Below are 12,926 nucleotides of genomic sequence, written 5' to 3'. Positions count from 1 at the left end.
CTGGAGACTAATGCATTTTGGGGCTCCCTAACCTCCTCCTCTCCTAATTGTACAAAGGCCAGTGCTATAGAGGCCCCTCAAGACACCTGGACTTAAGTTATTGGCTCATTCTGCTTACTACTAAAATAGCCACAACTGTGAGCCCTAACTGATGTATGGTTCTTCATTGGTATTTTGACCTGTGAGTAACAGGCCAAGAAGAATGTTAAGGAAGAGGCAGTAATAATGTAATAATTCTAGAAAGTAAATCCTATAAAAGTTTATTGAGCTACCATCAAGCGGAGTTTGAGGATTATAGTTCTGAGGATTATATATAAATATTAGAATGCTTTTTCCAACTTTCTCTTTCTCTATTACTAGTGGGAATACTTGAGTGAGCTTAGGCTTTCATGCTCCCCAAATAGAAGTTATTTCAGAACCAGTTTATAAAAAATTTTGAATCCCTGGATATTGATTCTGCAGAGCAGTCCCAAGTGTGTTTATCAGTTCAAATCAAATCCAGAATCAAAATAAATCAGGCATTATATGGCATATTAAATTTCTGGACCTCAACTCAGTTCCCCTAATCTCTTAGCAGCAGTAACAGAGTGGCAGCTCTCACTCATTGCGATGGGGAAATAACAAAGCCAGAGTAAAACTGCTGTTGCAAAAGAAAGCGCATCACCACATTTCCATCTCATGCATTATAGCTCATGAATCTCCCAGGAGCCAGGAAAACGCAGCAAAGTCTTTAAAAGTGAGTCCAGATGTCAGCCATCACCAGAGCAGTGCTTTAATTATCAAAAAACAAAGAAATAACTCCTTAGGTACATTCTAAGCAGGTGTTCCTTTACAGAAAACTGAATAGGTGAAGAAACAGCTGTGCATTATATCTGCTTCAAGAGCAGGGAACAAAAGTACAACTTAAATAACAGACTACCCAGCGGGAGCATACGCAACTCACAATTATTAGAATTTTGCAAGTATCAAGCTATACAGTATAATGACTGATTAATATTAATTACTCCGTTTCACAGATGGGAAAACTGAGAGCCTCGGACAACAGCCATTTCTAATTCAAAGTCTGTCTTTGACAAGTTCACTCATAATGAATTTATTTTGCAAGGTATTTTAGATACACCATATAGCATGGCATGGTTTTTTAAACACATTGATATATTTTAACACAAATAATCCATTTCTATTATAGCAGATTTAGAAAATAAAGATAAGCAAAAGGGAGAACTTAAAATTACCTCTAATTACTTTGTGATCAGCAAACTGCCCTACAGCCTCAACCTGTTATCTAAATGGTTCCTTGCATTAACTGGAAGCTGCCTCAGCTCTCAGGCCCTCTGACCCTGGAGGGAAGAGTGCACGTGGACATAGCTATGTTTGGGAGGCAGAGAGAGAGAAAATGGAGAAGCTCTTTGAGAAGAAGGAAACAAGGCCATCAGTTGCGTATGTGAGAGCAGAGGCCTTGAGGATAGTGGTAGAAGTATATTAATAGCTACTGGGATGGTAGGTGGGGTGAGAGGGTGCTTCACCAAAGGATAGTAAGAGGACTGGCAAATAGTATTAAAGCTCCAGCTGAGACCAGTGTGAATACACACTCACTTGTAGATTAACACTGTTATGGGGAGCAAGGGAACTGAAAGACTACAAGAGGCAGTTACTTCTGGAAGAGGTGGTGGGGAGGAGGGTGTGCTCATCCTGGAGGCCTTGAAAGGTCATGTTCATTTTCTTAAACGGGGCAGTGACTACATGGATGTGTCTTCTATTATTCTTTGAACATACTATTTTTGTGTACCATTGTATATATGTGTATATATACATTTTTGTAAGCATGAAGTATTTAGTAATTTTAAATATCCTATATAATAAAGTTGTAATATGCAAATGGTTGTTACGTAACGACTGACCGTGTAATGACCGGATCACGGATCAGCAGTGGGTGGGGTAGTTAGCTGCAGCGGTGGCAGAGAGCTACAGGAGGGGGCAGGGCAGCAAGCTATGGGGGGGCAAAGGGAGCTACAGGGGCAGCGGGTGGAGACCTACTGGCATACCGATTCGTGCTCAGGGCTACTAGTCCACAATAAAGTAAAATAATCTATTAGATTTCCAAGTTGTGTTTCAAGGCTTAAGAACAACCAGTTTTTATATATAAACAGCTTGAGTAAATTGGATGCTATTAAAAGCACAGCAGTTGTTAAGTACTACCGTCCTTTTCACCCATAAAAGGTAAAAGCCTTTAGAGCAGTGGTTCTCAACCTTGGCTGCACATCAGAATCACCTGGGAATCTTTTTAAAATCCTGATTTCTGGGCCTCATCCTCCGGAAATTCTGTTTCTTTGTTATGGGGTGGGGCCACAACATTAGTAACAAAGAAACAGAATTTCCGGAGGATGAGGCCCAGACATCAGGATTTAAAAAAAGATTCCCAGATGATTCTGATGTGCAGCCAAGGTTGAGAACCACTGCTTTAGAACATTTCAAAACAAAGCTGGCACAGTCCATGCCTCTCTTCCTGCTTCCTTCTCCCGTCCCCAGTGGGTTCCTATCGTATATCATTGGTGAATTTTGGCTTTTACAAAAAATAGCAATAGTTTGAGTATATGCAACTTGTACTTTTACCAGCTACAAAAGTTCCCCGACAAAGGGACTCCAGAGCATGGCTGCCAGCTTGAAGTGCAGGGAGAGGAAAAGAGAGAAATGGGGAGGAAAGACACAAACTAGAAACACAAATGACCTTGCTGTACATGCTTTATCACACTTTTATAATTTTTCTTTCATTTTTAATTTTTTCAGGAGTTTTACCATTTCTATGATCTCTTCCTATCAGTTTATTATAAATAACATGTTCATTTAAAAATCATAAAAAACCTTTGTATCTTATTCTTTAAATATGTTTTTAATGATTTTAGAGAGAAAGGAAGGGAGAGGGAGAGAAAGATAGAAACATCAATGATGAGAGAGAATCATTGATTGGCTGCCTCCTGCACGCCCCCCTACTGGGGATCGAGCCCACAACCCAGGCATGTGCGCTGACCGGAATTGAACTGTGACCTCCTGGTTCATAGGTTGAAGCTCAACTACTGAGCCACACCAGCCAGGCCCTTAGCATCTAATTTTAATAGCATTAATAGCCAGATGTTTTTCTCTCCTCTCAATTTCCCCCCTCCATATTTGTTCTAAATTGGTCTATTTCTGAAATTCAGTCTTTCATCCTGGCATCTGTCAATGAGAGAGCCTTAAATTATCCCTAGTGATTTTATAATCAGATTTCCTTCAATGAAATCCTTGTGTGGGTATTTGCTGACTTAGAAGAAAAATCTTCCAACTACAAATTGCTCTTTAGGTTCTGGGTTCTGTGCACTTCCCTTCAGAAATTCTGCTTGGTTCTTTTCCTTCAGCAGAATTTTCTTTTCTCGTGGGTCTTAAGGGAATTGAGCAAGATACAAATTCCAGAACCTCTTTGCCTTCCTTTTCTTGCAGTTTTTCCTCGCCCCTGGATTCATTCCTTTCCTCCCTGTCCCTTTTGCTACTGTTCCTTTTAACTCCTTCCCTTTTCTGAATGTGTCCCTGTTCATTCCTGAACTCTCCAAGTGAACATGGGAGTGAGGACCCGGTGGCTAACACCTCTTGTATCTGCTGCATCTTTGCTTTGCTTCAGTCCCTGTGTCTTCAGTCCCTTTTCACTCTGTGTGTTCATAGCCCACCTCATTCCAAACATAATTTTATGCCTTTTACCAAACATATTTCCTTTTGTTTTTATTCCTTTTTCAACTTTAACTCTCCTTTTCTTGGTCATTTTTTTATAAAAGTCTCACTTGGGACAAAAACAATGGATTTGATTTCTGAATCCTCATTGAGTATTTTATGATAACGAAGAAGTGGTTCTTATCCACATTGTACAGATGGCTAAGGAGGCGTAGAAAGGAAAACCCCTTGCCTTCAGCCCTATGTTAAGTCTTTTGGAGAGGCCAACCAGACCAGCGAACAACTGCTCCCTCCACCTGGTGCCCCTCACACCCAGGACACTCTTTCGCAGAGGGGATCGAGGGACCATCCACACTGAAGTCATGCTTGGTGCTTTTCTGTTCCCAGCCCCAGGATCACAGACCCAGGACATAGTCTCCATTTTATTTTATTTTATTTTAAAATATATTTTATTGATTTCAGAGAGGAAGGGAGAAGGAGAGAGAGATAGAAACATCAATGATGAGAGAGAATCATTGATTGGCTGCCTCCTGCACGACCCCTACTGGGGATCGAGCCCACAACCCAGGCATGTGCCCTTGGCTGGAATCGAACCTGGGACCCTTCAGTCCAAAGTCTGATGCTCTATCCATTCAGCCAAACCAGCTAGGGCCATACTCTCCATTTTAAACAGCTCCCATGGTCATTATTAGGCACAGTGAAGTTTTTAAAAAGCCACAGCTTCCTAAGATAGTGAAGGCACTAATCCTTTTTGTGCACATAATGTGTGTTTGGTATTGTTGATTTCATTCTATAAAAGCTCACTGAGCTAAGTTTTCTTATATCCATTTTGTGGCAGAGAAACTGAGGTTTGAGTTAGGAAACTGCCCGGGGTCAGTGAGCTGGTCTGGAAGAGACCACCTCTGACTTCTTTAGCCTGGATTATGAGAACTATGGCATGGCACATGTTTTAAATTTACCACGAAGAGCTAGTAAATGTTACCATACATACGGGGTTATTTTAATCTCATACTGTACTGTAATCTGTAATACAGCTTCATTTATCAAACTCATTCAAGTGTGTTTTTTTAATTGAGATATGATTGACATACAACATTATATTAGTTTCAGGTTGACAACATAATGGTTCAATATTTTATATATCGTGAAATGTTCACCATAATAAATCTAGTTAACATCCATCATCATACATGGTTACAATTTTTTGTGTGATTAGAAATTTTAAGATCTACTGTCTTAGCACCTTTCAAATATGCACTACAGTGTTAACCATTGTCACCATGCTGTGCATGGCAACCCAGGCATACCCAGAGCTTCTTTATGCATTTTGTAGCTGGCAGTTTGTACCTTGTGACCAACTTCACCCATGTCACCCACCCCAGCCTATCATTTCTGGTGACCACTAATCTGTCCTGTATATCTTGGAGCTTGATTTAAAAAAAATTTTTTTTTTAGATTCTATATATAAGTGAGGTATTTGTCTTTCTCTTACCTATTTCACTTAGCATAATGCCCTCAAAGTCCATCCATGTTGCTGCAAATTGCAGGATTTTCTTCTGTCCTTATAGCTGAATAATATTGCCGTGTGTGTGTGTGTGTGTGTGTGTGTGTGTGTATCCACATTTTCTTTACCCATTCATCTATCCGTAAATACTTAGATTGCTTCCTTGGCTTCTGTAAATACTGCTGCACTGAACATGGGGATGCAGATATTTTTTTCAAGTTAGTGTTTTCATTTCCTTTGGATAAATACCCAGAAATGTGGAATTGCTGGATAATACAATAGTTGTAGTTTTAGTTTCTTCAGGAGCCTCTATATTGTTTTCATGGGGGTTGCACTAATGTACATTCCCACCAACACTACACAGGGTTCCCTTCCTGCCACATCCTCACCAACACTTATTTCTTTGTTTTAACATATTTTTATTGATGTCAGAGAAGAAGGGAGAGGGAGAGATGGAAACATTAATGATGAGAGAGAATCATTGACCAGCTGCTTCCTGCAAGCCCCACACTGAAGGGCTGAGCCCGAAACCTGGGCATGTGCCCTGACCAGGAATGGAACTGTGACCTCCTGGTTCACAGGTCAATGCTCAACCACTGAGCCACACTGGCCGGGCTATTTCTTATCTTTTTGATAACAGATGTAAGGTGATATTTCATTATGGTTTTGATTTACATTTCCCTTATGATTAGTGATGTTGAGCACCTGTTCATGTATACTTTGGCCATCTATGACAATTTCTTCAATGTCTCTGAAGATCCTCTGCCTGTTTTAAAATTGGATTGTTTGGGGGTTTCTGTTGTTGTTGTTGGTTTGTTGTTGTTTTGCTCTTGAGTTGTATGAGTTCTTTACATATTTTTATATTAGCCCTTATTAGACATATGACTTGCAAATATTTTCTCTGATTTAGTAAGATGCCTTTCTATTTTGTTGATGGCTTTTTTGGCTGTGCAGAAGCTTTTTAGTTTGATGTCGTACCATTTGTTTATTTTTGATGTTGTTACCTTTGCTTTGGGTGTCAAGCCCACAAAATTATTGTCAAGACTGATGTCAAGGAGCTTATCACCTATATTTTCTTCTAGGAGTTTTATGGTTCAGGTCTTACATTAAAGTTTTTAATCCATTTTGTGTTAATTTTTTATGTCTGGTGTAAGATAGTGATCCAGTTTTATGTGGCTGTCCAGTTTTCCGAACACTATTTATTGAAGAGACTGTTTATTTCCCCATTGTACTTTCTTGGTTCCTTTGTCTTAAAATAATTTAAAATTTATATTCGTGAGTTTATTTCTGAGACACATTGATCTATGTGTCTGTTTTTATGGTAGTACCATACTTCTTTGAATTAGGAAGTGCGATGCCTTCTTTCTCAAGATTGCTTTGGCATGAGAACCATGATTTTATCTTTTCCTGATATTATCTTTTAACATAGATAATGTATAAACAAACATTGTGTTAAAAGACAATACAGCCTTGCTGGCAAGGCTCAATGGTTGAGTGTCGACCTGTGAACCAGGAAGTGACTGTTCGATTCCTGGTCAGGGCACATGCCCTGTGTGGGGCGTGCAGGAGGCAGCCAATCAATGATTCTCTCTCATCATTGATGTTTCTATCTCTCCCCCCCTCTTCTTTCCTCTGTGAAATCAATAAAAATATATCTTAAAAAAGATAATGTAATGACAAAAGAATTGAAAATTATGTAGATTCTATGTTATAGAATCATAAGCACATGTTAGTCATAAAAATTACAATGAAGTATTCTGGGTGGGACATGCTCCATTTTTTTCTTTCTGCTACCTGGACCATGAATTCAGTGGTTGGAGGTAGAGTAGCCACCTTGAATCACAAATTAGAAACTGAACATTGAGGATGGTCAGAAAACCTGATTCTGAATGTGTGCCCATAATACCAGTCCTGACTCTCTTTCTGGATTTTACATGAGAAAAAACTTCTCTCCTATTTAAACACCGTTACTTGGTGTTTTCTGTCTCTCACAGTTGAACCTAATCCTAACAGTAATTACTTCTGTTATGTAAGGTTTTATCATGATAAATATTAATCATTATGAGAGTTAATAAAGCCATTTCAAAACCTCAGTCAATAATGAGAATGTCGTACTTTAATACAATCAATACACATTGTCATTTTTATAGCTTCTAAGTTAGTTATTGAAAAAAAAAATTTTTGTTGGCAATCCAACATAAAAATTGTTTGTAGCACACTTTAAATTTGAAATAAATTCAAGATTTGAAATAAAATTACAGAAATCTACTCTTAAAATAATTATTTCTGATTCCACAGTAACCTTTGCTATGTCAAAAGTAGAGACAGCTTTGCTATGTCAAAAATAAAATTTGCATTTCATAGGATGAATAATACATGGAGCCAACAAAGGGACTCTTTTCCCAAAGTTTCCAACCAGCTTTCTAGCTCTGCGGCACCAGGCCAAATGTCCCATGTCCGTACAAAGTACTCCAGCAGACTTAGGATTGCAATGCAAACTTTATGCTGTAAAATGTATAAAACTGGGGCTAATGGCAGGAAATATGAACTTTTGGAGATAGTTCAAGTATCTACTAAATTAGTCAAGGAATTATAATTTATCATTACAGTTAGTACTTAGAAAAATGTCTTCTGATGAATAAAAATGAAATGCCTGCATTCCCTATTCTACAAGTGGATCCATTGTAATCATTCTGTTAAGCAGAATTTAGTCCCATGTTTGTTTGCTCTTTCACCTTGCCCTTCTCAGATGGATAGCATCACGTGTAGGAAGTATTGTTTTCATTTATCTCCATTGTGTGTTTAGGGGCTAGGGAGGTAAAGTAGGCTTGGATTTGGGAACCTATAGAGAACATGAAGAATCCGAGTTTGATTTTAAAAGGGAGATTTAATGTTTCATAACTAAGGCAACAAATTTTAAGAAATTGCTCTCTTGTTATTGTTGTTGACTGCATGATGCATTGAACAGGCCCAAGCAGGAAACTGAAAGGTGAACTTAAGGCAGGATTGGATTTCTGCATTTTATAATAGGTATTACTACTATTTTCCTAAATGTTCAAGGTTTTGAAAAGAATAAATATAACTTTAATTTTATAAACTTAATAAGTTGGATTTCACCCCTTTTTTATTTCACATACATGCACTTGGGAATCTCGAGGCACTTTCTTAAGCTGTTAGAGCTACTGCATACCATCTCACAAGGGTTCCATTTTAAGATCGCCCCCAGAGGACAATTCCCAGTTTCCTCCTATCTAATGCCCGGAGACCAGACTGATCCCACAGGCATTTGCTCCTTCAACTCCGTGATTTCCAACCTGATAGGTGGACTGTTTAATAGTGCTTTAAGTACTTTCTCTTCCACTGCATTTCTAATCAGGGAAACATAAAACAAGACCTGTCCTTAAGCTGTTTTACTTTTCCTTATAATGAGCTCCATTTCCTTTCATGAGGCATTATCTTGATAAATTGCTGTTTTTAAAGATCACTTCTTGCCTGAAGAGTGTGCAATAGATCAGGCACTGAAGGCTCTTTCTGGGGTTGGGGTTTTGGCCACATGTTGTATAACCTCCTGCATGCTGTATTAATACCCCACAATATTCCTGATTTTACTCTTTGTTTCTAATTTGTATACTGGCTGTTTGTTTATTTTTATTTTTTAAAAATATTTTTTTTTGATTTCAGAAAAGGGAGAAGGAGAGAGATGGAAACATCAATGATGAGAATCATTGGTTGGCTGCCTCCTGCACGCCCCCTGCTGGGATCGAGTCCACAATCCAGGCATGTGCGCCCGACCAGAATCAAACCTGGGATCCTTCAGTCCGCAGGCCTACCCTCTATCCACTGAGCCACACCAGTAGAGCTGTATACTGGCTGTTTTAGCAAATTAGACTGGCTGGATTCTCCAAAAAACAAAGCACACTCCTTAGCTAAACTAAGGACTAAAAAGCATACAAAAAAATCACCATACTTAGAAAGATCCATTGAGTACTGAAACTGTTTAAAAAGAGAGAAAGAAAGAAATAGAACAGTCCTATAAGTCAGGTCACATTCCTTGAATTCAAATGTTAATTATTCCCGGTGAAAATTACCTTGGTAATTGATTTCTAGAGGTATGTTAGAATTTGAATCACTTACCTACATTCATCCCTAGAAATCTAGCCGTAGTTTAAAGAAAACTTACATGGTAATTTGTCTGTACTTATTACACTTGGAGGAACACTTAAAAAGCACTGCACATAAACAAAATACAAAGCAGGCACATCGCTGTGGAGCACAAGTTCCTTCGAGTGACAATAACAATTAGTATAAAAAGAGCAACGTTGGCTCCACTGAGGACTACCATTTCCTAAAAGCAAATGAGCAATTTAGAGGAAAGCTATTGGAACTGATTGTTAAATAATGCCCTGAACTGACTTTGAAATAACACATGGGTATAGCTATGCTACTAGCAAATGGTAGAGAAAAAATTCTAAATTCATTTACATTTACCTGACCTTTTTTATCAAGTGTTTTTTTGTTGTTGTTTACCATCAAGAGGTCAAGAAAACACCTGCCCCTCTGTTAACTTTTATGGTATTCGATTTATACCTCTAATAGAGGATTAAAAGGCTACTTTGTAATTATCAAGCATGAATCTCAAATTCATATTTAAAAATAAAGTTAATGTCATACCCAAAGTCATGGAAAATTTTAGAAGTGGTATTTAAAATAGAAATTTAGACTACTGACTTGAAACCCCATGCTCTGACCACCAGACCACACGCCTGCCCAAGGATACTTAAATTTTTTACTGAGTTATTCTTCTTTGTAATTAGATGCAGTGATTAGAGTGTCTTTTGCATTACTCTGCATTTTTCTCTTAAGTCAGGGTTGCAAGCCACATAGGGCACTGTCCCTTACAAACTAAACAAGGGATTTTTAGTCTTGCAATACAATCTCTTGATATTTGTTTATAGGTTTCACACATCAAAAAAACAATGAAATCTGTAATTTTTCAAATTACAATCTTTTCATTCTCTAAGTTATGTGCCTATGAGAATTTGAAAATCTTTTGAAGAGAATGTAATCTTTATGCTTACAAAATGTAGGCTTTCATATTTGGGTACAATTACAAATCAAGGCCTTTTCCCCCATAATAATCAGTTTCTCGAAGTTGTGGGTTTTCCTCATTTGAAAATAAATTAATGGGGATTTAAAAATATAATTCATCCAGTTATTAAATCTTTTCAATCTTTAAAATTAGAAACCATTTCTATTCTCAATCTCCAAAGAAGCAATGGCAGAAAATGCCTTATATTATAGCTTATTACAATTAAATTTTTAATTGAGGAAATAAAAATAAACAGCTAAAACCAGTTTACATTGTAAAAGGGAGGAAACTTTTATGTGACTGTTTATTGTTATACTTTTTTTCATGAAAGGTATATTTTGTGTGCTTAAATATTGATTTTTTTCTCAACCAACTACCTTTCAAGAGAGAAGGTCAGTTTTGGAACAGCAAAAATTCAAAGTACTACAAATGGTTTTCTAAAGGAGTTCAAATTAGCATTTAATGTTGCAAAAACAATGATAACCTCTATAGCTCTAAACATCAGTTTTTTAAATTAGAGATTGATATAGAAAGGAACTAATTTTGCATAATCTTTTTAGAATAATACAGCATAGTTGCTAAATTATACAGCAATTTTGTATAGAAACATATTTTCTGAATGCTGTCATGTAATTATTTAGAAATTTTATTCTCAAAACCATGAATTTAGGACACAGATTACTTTTTTTTCTATTAGTACCTTATTTTGACATGAAAATATGGTCATTCATATTTTCCGCAGACTTTCCTGGAGCAGTCTTCGGGGCAGGGGTGGGAGCTGGGCGAGTAGGGTGGCAGTAGACACGTGTAAAACTTGTTAAACCTCATATGTGAACATCGGCTTTTGGTGAGGATCTAACGAGTCTCCCGGAGGGAAAGTAGAGTGGAATCAGGAACATCAGTGCCATACAAGGAGGCAGTCTTCCAAGTAGTGGTTGCTCTTTGTCAAAATCCTAGAAAATAAGCGTGGAGAGCAGGTTCTCTGACTAATTTGTCAATTCTGGGCCTCTGGTGTCTAGAACAGCAAATATCTGTTGAACGAATAAATGAGTGAATGAATGACTCGTGATTCTTTTGGACACCTTTTAAATCAAGTTGCCAAATTAACATCATCATCCTAGGTAATCCTACTGGTATAGCAAGTATACACATGGAAGTTATTTGAGAGAACAGAACCATGGGATCAGGGATTCTTGAGGGCAAACAGCACTTGGGTAACCCGAACTTTTCCAAAGGCAAGTTATGGATGACATATTATAACTGGGCTTTCCTTTTAAATCATACTTTGAGGGGAAGGTTGAAGGAAACAGGAAAAATAGATGGGGTATAGATGAAAAAAAATTGCTACACATTGATAATTGTTGAGGCTAGGTACATGACCTGAGAGCCATTATACTCTTCTCCATGCTTGTGTTTGAAATTTTATATAAAATTCAGCAAACACATACCCCTCTTCTTAAGAGCCTGACATAGTAAATGTACATACTGCTTGATATGTAGATATCAGTCTAATCTTAGAGAGCCCTTCTTACAATATATAAAGAAATTAAAAAAATTGTCTTCATGACAAAAAATTACTTTTGGCTCTAGATGCAACAAATTATGATAAAAATCAGTTCCATATCACTGATATCAGGCTTTCATAATCTTAGAGAAAAGCTGAGGAGATATGCCTAGACTTACCTTTATCCAATGCCCAAGTTGTCCTCAGTGCATCTTCATACTCACTTGAAGGATGACCAAGGAAGTTGGGGAGGTTATTGAAAAGGTTACTGAAAAACCAAGGTAACCTTGGTAACCCACCTACTTCTGGTCATCTGCAGAAAAAACCTAGGGGTAGCCCTCTCATCAAGTGCTTTACAGTGCTGTATTACTTTACAGTGCTTTTATGGGATTCTCATTGCTTGGTCATGAGCCAGATTTATTTACCAAATCTTAGATTCTGGCCTAACAGCCATCTTAGTCCATTCAGCTGCTTTAAAAAAATACCATAGACTGGGTAGCTTATAAACAACAGAAAGTTATTTTTACAGTCCTGGAGGCTGCAAGTCCAAGAGCAGAATGCCAGTGCGGTTGGGTTCTGGTGAAGGCCCTCTTCTCAGTTACAGATTGCAGACTTATTTCTGTATCCTTTTATACAGGACCTTGGGGTCTCTTTTATAAGGGCACTAATCCCATTCATGAGGGCTCCACCCTCAGGACCTAATCATCTCCCAGAGCCCCCACCTCCTAATCACCTTGGGCATTAAGTTTTCAACAAATGAATTTTGGGGTGACACAAGCATTCGACCGTAGCAAACCTTTAATGATTTTCCACTTCTTTTAAAGTCGAATTCCTTAACAAGGGATACATGTATTCAATCCCTGCCTCTTCAGAGGATTTTTTCAGGTCTTTTCAGCTCAGTGATTTGTGATTTCATAAACAGTCTAATATATAGTAATTAAAGCACAATAAGTCTGATGTCTCCATTTATCTTTAGGAGCCATCATGAGTGATGTGATGCGTTCAGATAAGAGTTGATGGAGGTGATTGTTCCTGCCCAATTTCCCACGCTTTCCTACTCGGAGGATATTTTCTCTAACATTGATTTGTGAATGTTTGGCATGGAAGCTTAAGTTTAAAAATCTATATAT

This window comes from Myotis yumanensis, unplaced genomic scaffold, assembly GCF_028538775.1.
Source record: "Myotis yumanensis isolate MYYU_CA2020_CCGP unplaced genomic scaffold, mMyoYum1.0.hap1 SCAF_8, whole genome shotgun sequence".
NCBI classification, from domain to species: domain Eukaryota; kingdom Metazoa; phylum Chordata; class Mammalia; order Chiroptera; family Vespertilionidae; genus Myotis; species Myotis yumanensis.
This window is presented reverse-complemented; position numbering follows the sequence as displayed.